Below are 12,896 nucleotides of genomic sequence, written 5' to 3'. Positions count from 1 at the left end.
GGAAGGCTGTTTTTTCACTTTGCTTATATTTTCCTTTGTTGTGCAGAAGCTTTTAATTTTAATTAGATCCCATTTGTTTATTTTTGCTTTTATTTCCAGAATTCTGGGAGGTGGATCATAGAGGATCCTGCTGTGATTTATGTCGGAGAGTATTTTGCCTATGTTCTCCTCTAGGAGTTTTATAGTTTCTGGTCTTACGTTTAGATCTTTAATCCATTTTGAGTTTATTTTGGTGTGTGGTGTTAGAAAGTGATCCATTTCTACCATTCTATCTTCTGTTTCACTTATCCTATCTTCTGCCTCTGTTATTCTACTATTTGTTGCCTCCAGAGTGTTTCTGGTCTCATTTATTGCATTATTCATTATATATTGACTCTTTTTTATTTCTTCTAGGTCCTTGTTAAACCTTTCTTGCATCTTCTCAGTCCTTGTCTCCAGGCTATTTATCTGTGATTCCATTTTTATTTCAAGATTTTGGATCATTTTCACTATCAATATTCGGAATTCTTTCTCAGGTAGATTCCCTATCTCTTCCTCTTTGGTTTGGTTTGGTGGGCATTTCTCCTGTTCCTTTACGTGCTGAGTATTCCTCTGTCTCTTCATCTTGGTTATGTTGCTGCATTTGGGGTGGCCTTTCTATATTCTGGGAATTTGTGGAGTTCTCTTTATTATGAAGCTTCCTCACTGTGGGTGGAGTTGTATCAGTGGCTTGTCAAGATTTCTTGGTTAGGGAGGCTTGTGTTGGAGTTCTGGTGGGTGGAGCTGGATTTCTTCTCTCTGGAGTGCAATGGAGTGACCAGTAATGGGTTATGAGACGTCAATGGTTTTGGAGTAACTTTGAGCTGCCTGTATATTGAAGCTCAGGGGTGTGTTCCTGTGTTGCTGGAGAATTTGCATGGTATGTCTTGCTCTGGAACTTGTTGGCCCTTGGGTGGTGCTTGGTTTCAGTGTAGGTATGGAGGCGTTTGATGAGCTCCTATTGATTAATGTTCCCTGGATTCAGGAGTTCTCTGATGTTCTCAGGATTTGGACTTAAGCCTCCTGCTTCTGGTTTTCAGTTTTATTTTTACAGTAGCCTCAAGACTTCTCCATCAATACAGCACCAATGATAAAACATCTAGGTTAAAGATGAAAAGTTTCTCCACATTGAGGGATACCCAGGGAGGTTCACTGTTTTTGAAGACAATGATCTGCTTTTCTGGGTGCCTGATGTCCTCTGCCAGTATTCAGAAGTTGTTTTATGGAGTTTGCTCAGCATTGAAATGTTCTTTTGATGAATTTGTGAGGGAGAAAGTGGTCCCCCCGTCCTATTCCTCTGCCATCTTAGGACTGCCCCTCCAAGTGTTTTTAACTGAAGATGTTCAGCCTCTATGAAATACGATGGGTACAAACATAAACTTGGAGGATTTCCTGACATATCTAGTTCTTTTCTAAGTCCTAGCCTTAAAGAAAAGGGCCAGTGGCCATCGTATTTAACAGACTTGAAGAGCAACTTGAGGCTCCTTCAAAAGATTCTTGACAAAAAGTATCCATCTAGTTCCCACCACAGTATCCGTGTTTTCACTCAAGCACCATAGTTCCAGAGAAAGATTTTAAAATCTTTCCTAATTTATGTCTTATTTTGTCAGCTGAGCAGAATAAAGTAATATCTTCATGAAATAAGGTAGATTCACAGATTTTAGCCTATTGCTTACTCTGTTTGGGTTTAAAATATTTGCATGGAAACCAGTCACCCTTTGTAATATGTGTCAGAAAAGTGCTCTCAAATTTCCAAACTTACAAATGACTTAGTATTTGGTAATTTAAGACCTTGGTAAGAAAACTATTTAAATTAAATGCAACAATGTCTTCTAGAATGTATGTGAGGAGAGAAAGTATTCCCAAAGAATGACAAAGGAATTTTTTTCTTTCCAATCTTAAATTTCTCCCTCTCTTCCATCAGTTTACCAGTCTCCTCTTTCCTTAAGAACAAAACAAAACAAAAAAGGCTCTGTCTTAGCCCATTCTGGCTGTTATAACAGAACACCATAGACAAGGTAGCTTATAAATGACATAAATTTATTTCTTACAGTTCTGGAAGTTGAGATGTGCAAGACCAAAGAGCTGGCAGGTTTGGTGTCTCGTGAGACTGCTTCCTGGTTCATAGATGGAGTCTTCTAGTTGTGTATCCCCATATGGTAGAAGGGGGAGAGGGGGCTCTCTGGGGTTCCTTTAATAGGGGCACTAATGTCATTCATGACGCCTCACCCTCATGACCTGATCTCCTCCAAAAGGTCTTTCTCCCAAAACTGTCACATTGGTGGTTAAGTTTCAACACCTGGATTTTAGGGGACACAGACATTAGAGTCTATAGCAGACTCTGTGATTCTTTGCAGTATAAATTCTTATTCTATCTCCTATCTTTTGCTGCTGAACTTCCAGACAGTGGCATCAACATGCACTGTTTCCACTTCATCACTTCCTGCTCTCTCTTCAACTTCTTGCAATCTGATTTCACTCTCACCAGTCTGTTGAAACTGCTCTTTGAAAGATCAAAATGACCTAATTGCCAAATCCACAAATCACTTCTTATCATCCTCAGCTCCTTGAAGCATTGAAGACACAGTGTTCCTAATTTGTCCTATTTAAATTCCCTCTTTTGATTTCCTGCTGTTGTGCTCTGCTGGTTTTCCCCTTTTATCTTTATCTCTGACCTTTTTTTCCTTCTCTGGGTTATTTTGTCCCTTAAATACAGGTTATTTAAAAATGAAATATGTCATACATATGGATAGGGAATAATAAAGAACACCCAGCACCCACCATCCAGCCAAAGAAATAAAATGTTACAGCTGTAGCTGAAGTCCCCTGTATATGCCTTCTTGATTATTTCCCCCTATTTCCCCATCAAAAGATAACCACTGTCCTAGACTGGGGTTATCTTTCTCATGCATGCTGTTTACTGTTACTAAAAATGTTTGCTATGATACTTCCTTGTCCACTTGAGCAGTGTGTATTTGCATGAGTCTAGGGAGGCCACTGTTTACAAAAGTTAAAGTAGGGACAGTATTTCCTAAAACTGTGCAGTAGACAGGCTGCACAAAGGGAGATGCAGGGTGTTCATTGTTTTGCCTATTTGAGAGTTTTTTTTTTAATAAATAGTATTGTATTGAATGTGTTATATGTAACCTGCTACTTTCCCTGAACATCATTGCAAAATTGAAGGAAAGTATACCTTCATTTCTGATACCAACTGCAAATTCAAGGAATCCTCAAACTACCTTCACACTTCATAATTCACAGAAAGGTTGACTAAGCACATTGAAAGTTGTTATAATCCCATTTATGGCTTAGTATAGGGAAAGCATGCAGGTTACAATCAGCCAAGGGAAGAATGCAGGGCCCAGATCTTCTAGTCTTCTTCTCCCTATGGAATCATGGATGGAATTACTTTACCAGCAAAAATGTGTGACATGTATGTGGTGTTGGCAGCCTGAAAACATCACTCAAGACTTCATGTCCAGAGTTTTTATTGGGGCTTCACGGTTGACTGCCCAGGTGGCTAGCTTCTAGTCTGCAGCCCCTCTAGAGGTAAAGTGGATACTGAGGGGCCCAAACCCCACCACAAATACCACTTTTTTAAAAATAAACTTTTTGTTTTTTTATTTTTAATTAGTTAATTAATTTTTGCCTGTACTGGATCTTCATTTTTGTGATGGACTTTAGTTGTGGTGAGCAGGGGCTACTCTCTAGTTGCAGTGCAATGGTCTTCTCATAGCAGTGGCTTCTCTTGTTGCACAGCACAGTCTCTAGGGCAGGTGGGCTTCAGTAGTTGCAGCTCTCAGCCACCAGAGTGTGGGCTCAGTAGTTGTGGTGCACAGGCTTAGCGTTGCCCCAAGGCATGTGGGATCTTCCCAGACCAGGGATTGAACCCATGTCCCCTGCACTGGCAAGCAGATTCTTAACTGGACCACCAGGCAAGTCCATAAATCATACTGTCAAATTGTTTGGTGACCTAGACTTCTAGGCAAAGAAAGACACTTGAATCAGGTATGACATTCCAAAGCCTGGAGATCAACTCCACTAGCCAAGGGCAAAGGACAGGGGTGTCTTTGAGTAAAGTTAATTATTCATTACTCATTTATGCTTGGGAGATTTATTGATATTGTTCCAAAAAGCAGAAATTTGCCCCTTTTCCTCTTGAAACACTTTTGGGTAGTTTCTAGGTTTGAGCTGTTAAAAACAGTGCTCCTATAAATATTTGTGGCTCAGTTGGTAAAGAATCTGCCTGCAATGCAGGAGAAGTGGGTTCAATCCCTGGGATGGGAAGATTATTTGGAGAAGGGAAAGGCTACCTACTTCAGAATTCCATAGACTGTATAGTCCATGGGGTTGCAAAGAATTGGACACAACTGAGTGAATTTCACTTTCACTTGTCATGAATATTTGTATGTGTGTATCCTGGTATAGTACTTTGGCCACCTCATGCGAAGAGTTGACTCATTGGAAAAGACCCTGAATCTGGGACGGATTGGGGGCAGGAGGAGAAGGGGACAACAGAGGATGAGATGGCTGGATGGCATCGCTGACTCGATGGATGTGAGTCTGAGTGAACTCTGGGAGTTGGTGATGGACAGGGAGGCTTGGTGTGCTGCGATTCATGGGGTCGCAAAGAGTCGGACACGACTGAGCGACTGAACTGAACTGATCGTGGTACACAAATGCAAGTTTCTTTTGGGTATGCATACATAACTAAGGAGGGGATTGATGAAGCATGGGATATGGACTTCTTCAAATTTATTAGACAATGCCAAACTGTTTTCCAAAGTGGATACCAATTTATACCTCCACCAACTGTGTATGAAAGTTACAGGTGCTCTATGAGATCACTACATTTGCTATTGTTGGATTTTTTTTGATAGGTATGTAATGGTATCTTTTGGTTTCAATTTGCATTTCTCTGATTACCAGTGAGTTTTCAAGAGAAAGAAGATAATTTTGTTATTGAAGAAGTATTAAACCAGAATGTGATGTACATCACAAGCACTCTGCTAAGAGATTGCAAAGACAAGAGGAAATCTCACCATTTTATATAGCTAAGTGGATACAACCCATTACATTCATATTTTCAATATTTAATTGCTCATTTTTCCAGATCTTTATGACTGGAGGTGAAAGTGAAAGTGAAAGTGAAGTCGCCCAGTTGTGTCCGACTCTTTGCGACCCCATGGACTAGTAGCCTACTAGGCTCCTCCCTCCATGGGATTCTCCAGGCAAGAGTACTGGAGTGGGTTGCCATTTCCTTCTCCAGGGGATCTTCCCAACCCAGGAATCGAACCCAGGTCTCCCGCATTCCAGGCAGACGCTTTATCCTCTGAGCCACCGGGGAAGCTGGAGGTAGGATTTATAATTTGGAGTCAGGTGACAGCTGACAAGTTTCGGAATGCCCCCCAGGGAACAATCCTGGACCCGTTGAAGTCCACACTTAGGAATGAAATTGCCAAGTGAAACATGAACTCACCTTCAAGTCCACTAGGAAAAGTAATGGCTCTTCAAGTGGTCCTGGAGGTGGATTTACCCTCCAGTTGTCAATATCTATACATTCGTGAGCTGATCTTCATATGTTATTGGATTGTCCACTGGGTTTCCTTTTCTAAGAATTATTTGTTCATATTCTTGCCTTATTTTTCATCTCAGTTGTTTCTCTCTCTCCTTTATCAATTTGTATGAGTCTTTTACTATTAGAGTATTATGGAAACCACACTTGTGTGATTCTAGGCATTGCAAATACATTTGTATAATCTGTATTTTCATTTGGGGTTTGTAATTTTTTTGTTTTGTATGAGAATCACAAGTGCCTGTGGCCAATATATTGTAATTTTCTTGAAAGCTTTGTTTTTTAAATTGTTTTTTAATCATTTAAAATTTAGTTTTGTTTATAATGTGACAGAGAGGTATACTTCCATTTTTCTGCACATGGAAAAAGTCTGTTCTTTTAGCATGATTTGCTTAAAAATTTACCCTTTATCTAATGATTTATGATGCTACATATGTTCCAGATTAGGCTTCTGTATATTCACAAGTCAGTTTCAGGTTCTTTATTTTGTTCCATTGGACTTTTTAAAAAATGTCTGGCTAATATGACATTGTCTTAATTATCACAGATGGATAATAACTATTAATGTTAGGGAGGACAAATCTGTTAAACTTATTTTTCTTCTTCAAACTTTTTATGCTCACTTTTAGTTGTTTCCCTATACATTTTAAAATCAAGACTTAGTTGTCATAACATTAGATTAATTAATTTCAGAAAAATTGACATCTTAATAATTAGTCTTCTTATTCACAAATGTTATGTATCTCTCCATTTATTTGAGATATCTATAAAATCTTTAATATTAAAATTTTTTTCTTTCTAAAGGTCTCTGTACCTTTAGTTTGGATTTATTCCTCACTATCACATACATATACATGGTATGAGACATATGTGTGTGATGTCTACATGATATATGTATATTTGTGCTATTATAAATTATACATTTTAAAATACATTTTTATGTTGAAGGTGTTTAGAAATGTAATTCACTTTTATATATTTATTTATCTTTTATTTTACAAATTTGTGGGAATTTTTATTGTTGTCATTAGTGACCTGTGAATTTTAAACAATTTTGCTATATTTCACATTGTTTGGGAATAATACGTTTTATTCTTACTTTATAATCCTTTTATTTATCTTTCTTGTCTTGCTACACAGGATTAGACCTCGAGGAAAATGTTGAAGAGAAATATCAATAGAGGCTATTTTTGTCTAGTTTCTAATTTTATAAGGCATGTTTCCTTTTTTCACTGCCACTGATTTTTATTATTATTTTTAAATTGGAGGGTTGATTGCTTTACAATGTTGTGTTAGTTTCTGCTGTACAACAATGTGAATCAGCTATGTGTATACATATATCTCCTCCCTCTTGAGCCTCCCTCCCACCCCTTCCTCATCCCACCCCTCAAGGTGACAGAGCACCAACCTGAGCTCCCTGTGCTATACAGCTGCCTCCCACTAGCTATCTATTTTACACATGGTGGTGTATAAACATCATGCTACTCTCAATTCTCTCTCCTCCTTCTTCCTGCACTGTGTCCATAAGCCCATTTGTTATACCCTGTGTCTCTATTCCTGCCCTGCAAATAAGTTCATCAGTATTGGGGTGGTGGTGGTCCTAAGATGGTAGAGGAATAGGTAGGATGGGGAGACCACTTTCTCCCCCACAAATTCATCGAAAGTACGTTTGAACGCTGAGCAAATTCCACAAAATAACTTCTGAATGCTGGCAGAGGACATCAGGCACCCAGAAAGGCAGCCCATTGTTTTCAAAAGGAGATAGGGCAAAATATAAAAGTTAAAAAGAGAGACAAAAGAGTTAGGGATGGAGATCTGTCCTGGGAAGGGAGTCTTAAAAGAGAAGTTTCCAAACACCAGGAAACCCTCTCACCAGCAGGTCTGTGGGGAGTTTTGGAATCTCAGAGGGCAACATAACTGTGAGGAAAAATAAATAAATAAATAAAACCCACAGATTACATTCCTAATGGCAACTCCCAGCAGAGAAGTAGCCCAGACGCTTGCATCCACCACCAGCAAGCGGAGGCTGAACAGGGAGGAACAGGCTGCATTGCTTAGGGTAAGGACCAGGTCTGAATGCCCTGAGGGCAATCTGAGGGAACTAGCATGAGATAGCAACCCAAACTGTGTGATAGCCAGAGACAGAGGGAAAAAGAGAGAGAGAGAGAGAACTATCCTGTGAAAAGCCCTAACCTAAGGCACTGGCCGGGCCTGCTCACAGAACAAAGGACTGAGCGAATACCAGAGGAGAGCTAGCTGGCTGCGGACTGGCCCATCGCCCGCTGGAGGCAGGGAGGCAGGCGGGGGCAGCCAGAGCTGGAAAGGGGCAATCTCGGCCCCAGAGAGGCATCCTCTACCAAACTGCAAACAGGCTCCCAGTTGCTAATCAAGACTTCTTGGGATTCTAGACAGTTGACATCCACCCAGAGGGTTGCAGCCAGAGATCAGGTCCCCAGAAGAGATACACGGCACACCTGAGACGGCACTTCCACTGCACACCCAGGAAACCAAGCGGCTGGGACCGGGGAGGTGATAAGATGCACCCCCTACCTGGTAAGACTACACTCTCCAAGCACCTGGTTGCCTGAGCTGCTCAGACCTGGGAAGGGCACAAAACGCAGGCTCAACTGAGTCTGTGCCTTTGTGGAGTACTCAAGAACCTGAACCTGAGCGGCTTAGACCTGAGAAGTGTAGACTGGCAAAGCACACACACTGTGAGCGGGGGCAAACCCCGTGCAGCCAAGACACTGCGAGCACTCCCCACACGTAACAGTGATATTTGTTTGCGGTGTTCCTCTCTCCCCACAGCACAACTGAACGAGTGAAGCTCAATAAGTGACCACCTTCGCCCCCTTGTGTCAGGGTGGAAATTAGACACTGAAGAGACCAGCAAACAGAAGAAGCTAAAACAGAGGGGACCACTTTGGAAGTGACAGGTGCAACAGATTAAAATCCCTGTAGTTAGCACCGACTACATTGGAAGGGACCTATAGATTTTAAGAAGTATAAGCTGGAACAAGGAACTATATGAAACTGAATTGACCCCACACTGCCCGCAACAGCTCCAGAGAAATTCCTAGGTATATTTTTACTATTATCATTTTTTAAATTAAATTTTTTAAAAATTTTAAGTCCTCCATTACTCCTTTAATTTTCCTTTTTGTAACCTGTTATTACGTTGCCAAAAAAGACCCTATTTTTAAAGCAAACTTCATATATATATTTCATAATTTTTGTGACTTTGGTTTTTTTAAGATTGTATTTTTGAGAGTCTAACCTCTAGATTTTTAATCTTTGCTTTTTTGTCTATATTTATATATTTTTAATCAATTTTGTACCTTTAAGAATCCAATCTTCAGTACCCATTTTTACTTAGGAGTGTGGTTACTGGCTTGATTACTCTCTCCTTCTTTTGACTCTCCTTTTTCTCCCCTAGGTCACCTCTGTCTCCTCCCTCCCGCTTCTCTTCTCTACCCAACTCTGTGAATCTCTTTGTGTGTCCTGAGCTGTGGAGAACACTTCAGTTCAGTTCAGTTCAGTCGCTCAGTCGTGTCTGACTCTTTGCGACCCCATGAATCGCAGCACGCCAGGCTTCCCTGTCCATCACCATCTCCCGGAGTTCACTCAGACTCACGTCCATCGAGTCCGACTGAGCGACTGAGCTGAACTGAACTGAAGGCAGAGCCTAGCTGCCCCTCAATTCCCACTGCTTCCCCCTAACTCCATCACCATCCTTCTACCAGGATAAAGGCTTTCTCAGACTTTTGTTGGGTGGGGGAAGCCACAACACTGGATTTTGTTTAAATTAAGAAAATTGCAGGCAACTCATCTCATCCTTTGGGAGAACTGCGTCCACACAAGGCACAGAGCACACTGTAACACTGGGAAGAGACATATGGTAAAGATCTTGATTGTCCATGTTGCTCTCTTCACTCTCTTCTCTTGTGTCAGCCATTGACTCCTCTTCCTTCTTTCTTATGACAGTCAGCCTCTTGACCAGTCTTCCATGCTTATAAGTATGATTTTGATGCCCCCACCGACTTCCAAACTGTGTTGATTTTTGTCATTTATGATCATAAAACTATCAAATAAAATCCAAAATATAAATAATAAAAAAGTTCATCAATACCTTTATAAGTACCAAAGTTCCTAATGATATACTAGTATGTTTGCACTAGATATTCTTTATCATGTTAAGACACGTCTTTTCCTAGTTTGCTAAGTTTTTTAAAAAGCATAATGAATGGGTGTTGTGTTCTATCAATTTTTTTTCTGGATTTGTTTCTTTCTGTTAAATTGATAATATAGTAAATTGTAGGCTCTCCATTGTTAAGCCATCTTTCAACTTCTTGAATAAATAAAACTGATCATTTTGTTCTATCTGTTCATATCTGTTTACCTTTTTACATGAAGACATACATTATAATTAAGATTTGCTAATACTATATTTAGGGTTTTATGTTTTCCTTTTTGATTTCTTAATTTTTTTCATAATCCAAAGTGAGACTGGCAGGAGGGCATTTTGTCCTCCACTCTCATGTCACTCTCCAGATGCATCTCAGATCATTTCTTCTGAGTTCCAGGCCACATATAGTAACCTGAATAGTTCATTTGTATTTGCTCAAAAACCATCTGCCACCAATGCTTACTTTTGTTTTTCTAATTCCCTTAGCCTAAAAATTAACTTTGATCCCTCCTCTTCATTGTATCCAATATTCAATAGTATCAGTGGTCTGTTAAATTCTGCCATGTGACCTACCTTTTCTCCATCTCTTCATTTCCAGCCTGTGACAATCCAGTTCCTCCTTACTTTTTGCCTTATTTTATTGTAAGAACTCTCTAATTAGTCTTTCTCCCTGTAGATTTGATTCCCTACCCCTGTTCTCTCATTCTAGTTTACAAGCTGTGCCAGTTGATGTTTAAAAAGCACATCTCTCATTGTGTCAGTCTCCAGGGCATATTGTGGCTCTTGTTTATATGACAGTTAAATGCTTTCTGCTTCAGCCTTAACATGTGTCTCTAGTCATGCTTCCCATCAACCCCCCTCAGAACCTATCCTTTAACCATGCTTCTTGTTCTTAACGTGTCCTGCGTTTCCAATCTCCAAACTTTTCCTATATCGTCCTTACAATGTTTCTCACACAAAATCCTAACTCATCATAGCACATAGCTAGTTTTTCCTTAGCTCTTATTATGTTCCAGGTAATGACCTAGTTGCACAATATCACTAGTTCAGTTCACTCGCTCAGTCGTATCCGACTCTTTGTGACCCCATGAATTGCAGTACACCAGGCCTCCCTGTCCATCACCATCTCCCAGAGTTCACCCAGACTCACGTCCATCGAGTCCGTGATGCCATCCAGCCATCTCATCCTCGGTCGTCCCTTTCTCCTTCGGCCCCCAATCCCTCCCAGCATCAGAGTCTTTTCCAATGAGTCAACTCTTTGCATGAGGTAGCCAAAGTACTGGAGCTTCAGCTTTAGCATCATTCCCTCCAAAGAAATCCCAGGGTTGATCTTCAGAATGAACTGGTTGGATCTCCTTGCAGTCCAAGGGACTCTCAAGACTCTTCTCCAACACCACAGTTCAAAAGCATCAATTCTTCAGCGCTCAGCCTTTTTCACAGTCCAACTCTCACATCCATACATGACCACAGGAAAAACCATAGCCTTGACTAGATGGACCTTAGTCGGCAAAGTAATGTCTCTGCTTTTGAATATACTATCTAGATTGGTCATAACTTTTCTTCCAAGGAGTAAGCGTCTTTTAATTTCATGGCTGCAGTCATCATCTGCAGTGATTTTGGAGCCCCCCAGAAAAGCCCATAAAGTCAGCCACTGTTTCCACTGTTTCCCCATCTATTTCCCATGAAGTGATGGGACCAGATGCCATGATCTTCGTTTTCTGAATGTTGAGCTTTAAGCCAACTTTTTCGCTCTCCTTTTTCACTTTCATCAAGAGGCTCTTTAGTTCTTCTTCACTTTCTGCCATAAGGGTGGTGTCATCTGCATATCTGAGGTGATTGATATTTCTCCCAGCAATCTTGATTCCAGCTTGTGTTTCTTCCAGTCCAGCGTTTCTCATGATGTACTCTGCATATAGGTTAAATAAGCAGGGTGACAATATACAGTCTGTACTCCTTTTCCTCTTTGGAACCAGTCTGTTGTTCCATGTCCAGTTCTAACTGTTGCTTCCTGACCTGCATACAGATTTCTCAAGAGACAGGTTAGGTGGTCTGGTATTCCCATCTCTTTCAGAATTTTCCACAGTTTATTGTGATCCACACAGTCAAAGGCTTTGGAATAGTCAATAAAAGAGAAAAGGATGTTTTTCTGGAATTCTTTTTCCTTTTCTTATTTGGAACCAGTCTGTTGTTCCATGTCCAGTTCTAACTGTTGCTTCTTGACCAGCATACAGATTTCTCAAGAGGCAGGTTAGGTGGTCTGGTATTCCCATCTCTTTCAGAATTTTCCACAGTTTATTGTGATCCACACAGTCAAAGGCTTTGGAATAGTTAATAAAAGAGAAAAGGATGTTTTTCTGGAACTCTCTTGCTTTTTCCATGATCCAGCGGATGTTGGCAATTTGATCTCTGGTTCCTCTGCCTTTTCTAAAACCAGCTTGAACATCAGGGAGTTCATGGCCATGTATTGCTGAAGCCTGGCTTGGAGAATTTTGAGAAATACTTTACTTCCCTGGTGGCTCAGAGGTTAAAGCATCTGCCTGGAATGCTGGAGTCCCAGGTTCAATCCCTGGGTAGGGAAGATCCCCTGGAGAAGGAAATGGCAACCCACTCCAGTATTCTTGCCTAGCGAATCTCATGGAGGGAGGAGCCTGGTAGGCTATAGTCCATGGGGTCGCAAAGAGTCGGACATGACTGAATGACTTCACTTCACTTCACTTCACTTCACTTCACTTACTATCATGTGAGATGAGTGCAATTGTGTGGTAGTTTGAGTATTCTTTGGTATTGCCTTTCTTTGGAATTGGAATGAAAACTGACATTTTTCCAGTCCTGTGGCCACTGCTGTTTTCCAAATTTGCTGGCATATTGAGTGCAGCACTTTCACAGCATCATTCTTCAGAATTTGAAACAGCTCAACTGGAATTCCATCACCTCCACTAGCTTTGTTCATAGTGATGCTTTCTAAGGCCCACTTGACTTCACATTCCAAGATGTCTGGCTCTAGATTAGTGATCACATGATCATGATTATCTGGGTCGTGAAGATCTTTTTTGTACAGTTCTTCCGTGTATTCTTGCCACCTCTTCTTAATATCTTCTGCTTCTGTTAGGTCCAGAC

General features: G+C 40.7%; 1 non-coding gene across 1 annotated transcript; it reads left to right on the top strand.

Moving 5' to 3' along the window:
- Window positions 1-12,285: 12,285 nt before the first annotated feature.
- Window positions 12,286-12,357, top strand: TRNAS-GGA. Its single transcript has one exon. It is a non-coding gene; the product is annotated as a tRNA-Ser (tRNA).
- Window positions 12,358-12,896: the final 539 nt, after the last annotated feature.

Source organism: Oryx dammah, unplaced genomic scaffold (assembly GCF_014754425.2).
Source record: "Oryx dammah isolate SB20612 unplaced genomic scaffold, SCBI_Odam_1.1 HiC_scaffold_11227, whole genome shotgun sequence".
NCBI classification, from domain to species: domain Eukaryota; kingdom Metazoa; phylum Chordata; class Mammalia; order Artiodactyla; family Bovidae; genus Oryx; species Oryx dammah.
This window is presented reverse-complemented; position numbering and strand designations above follow the sequence as displayed.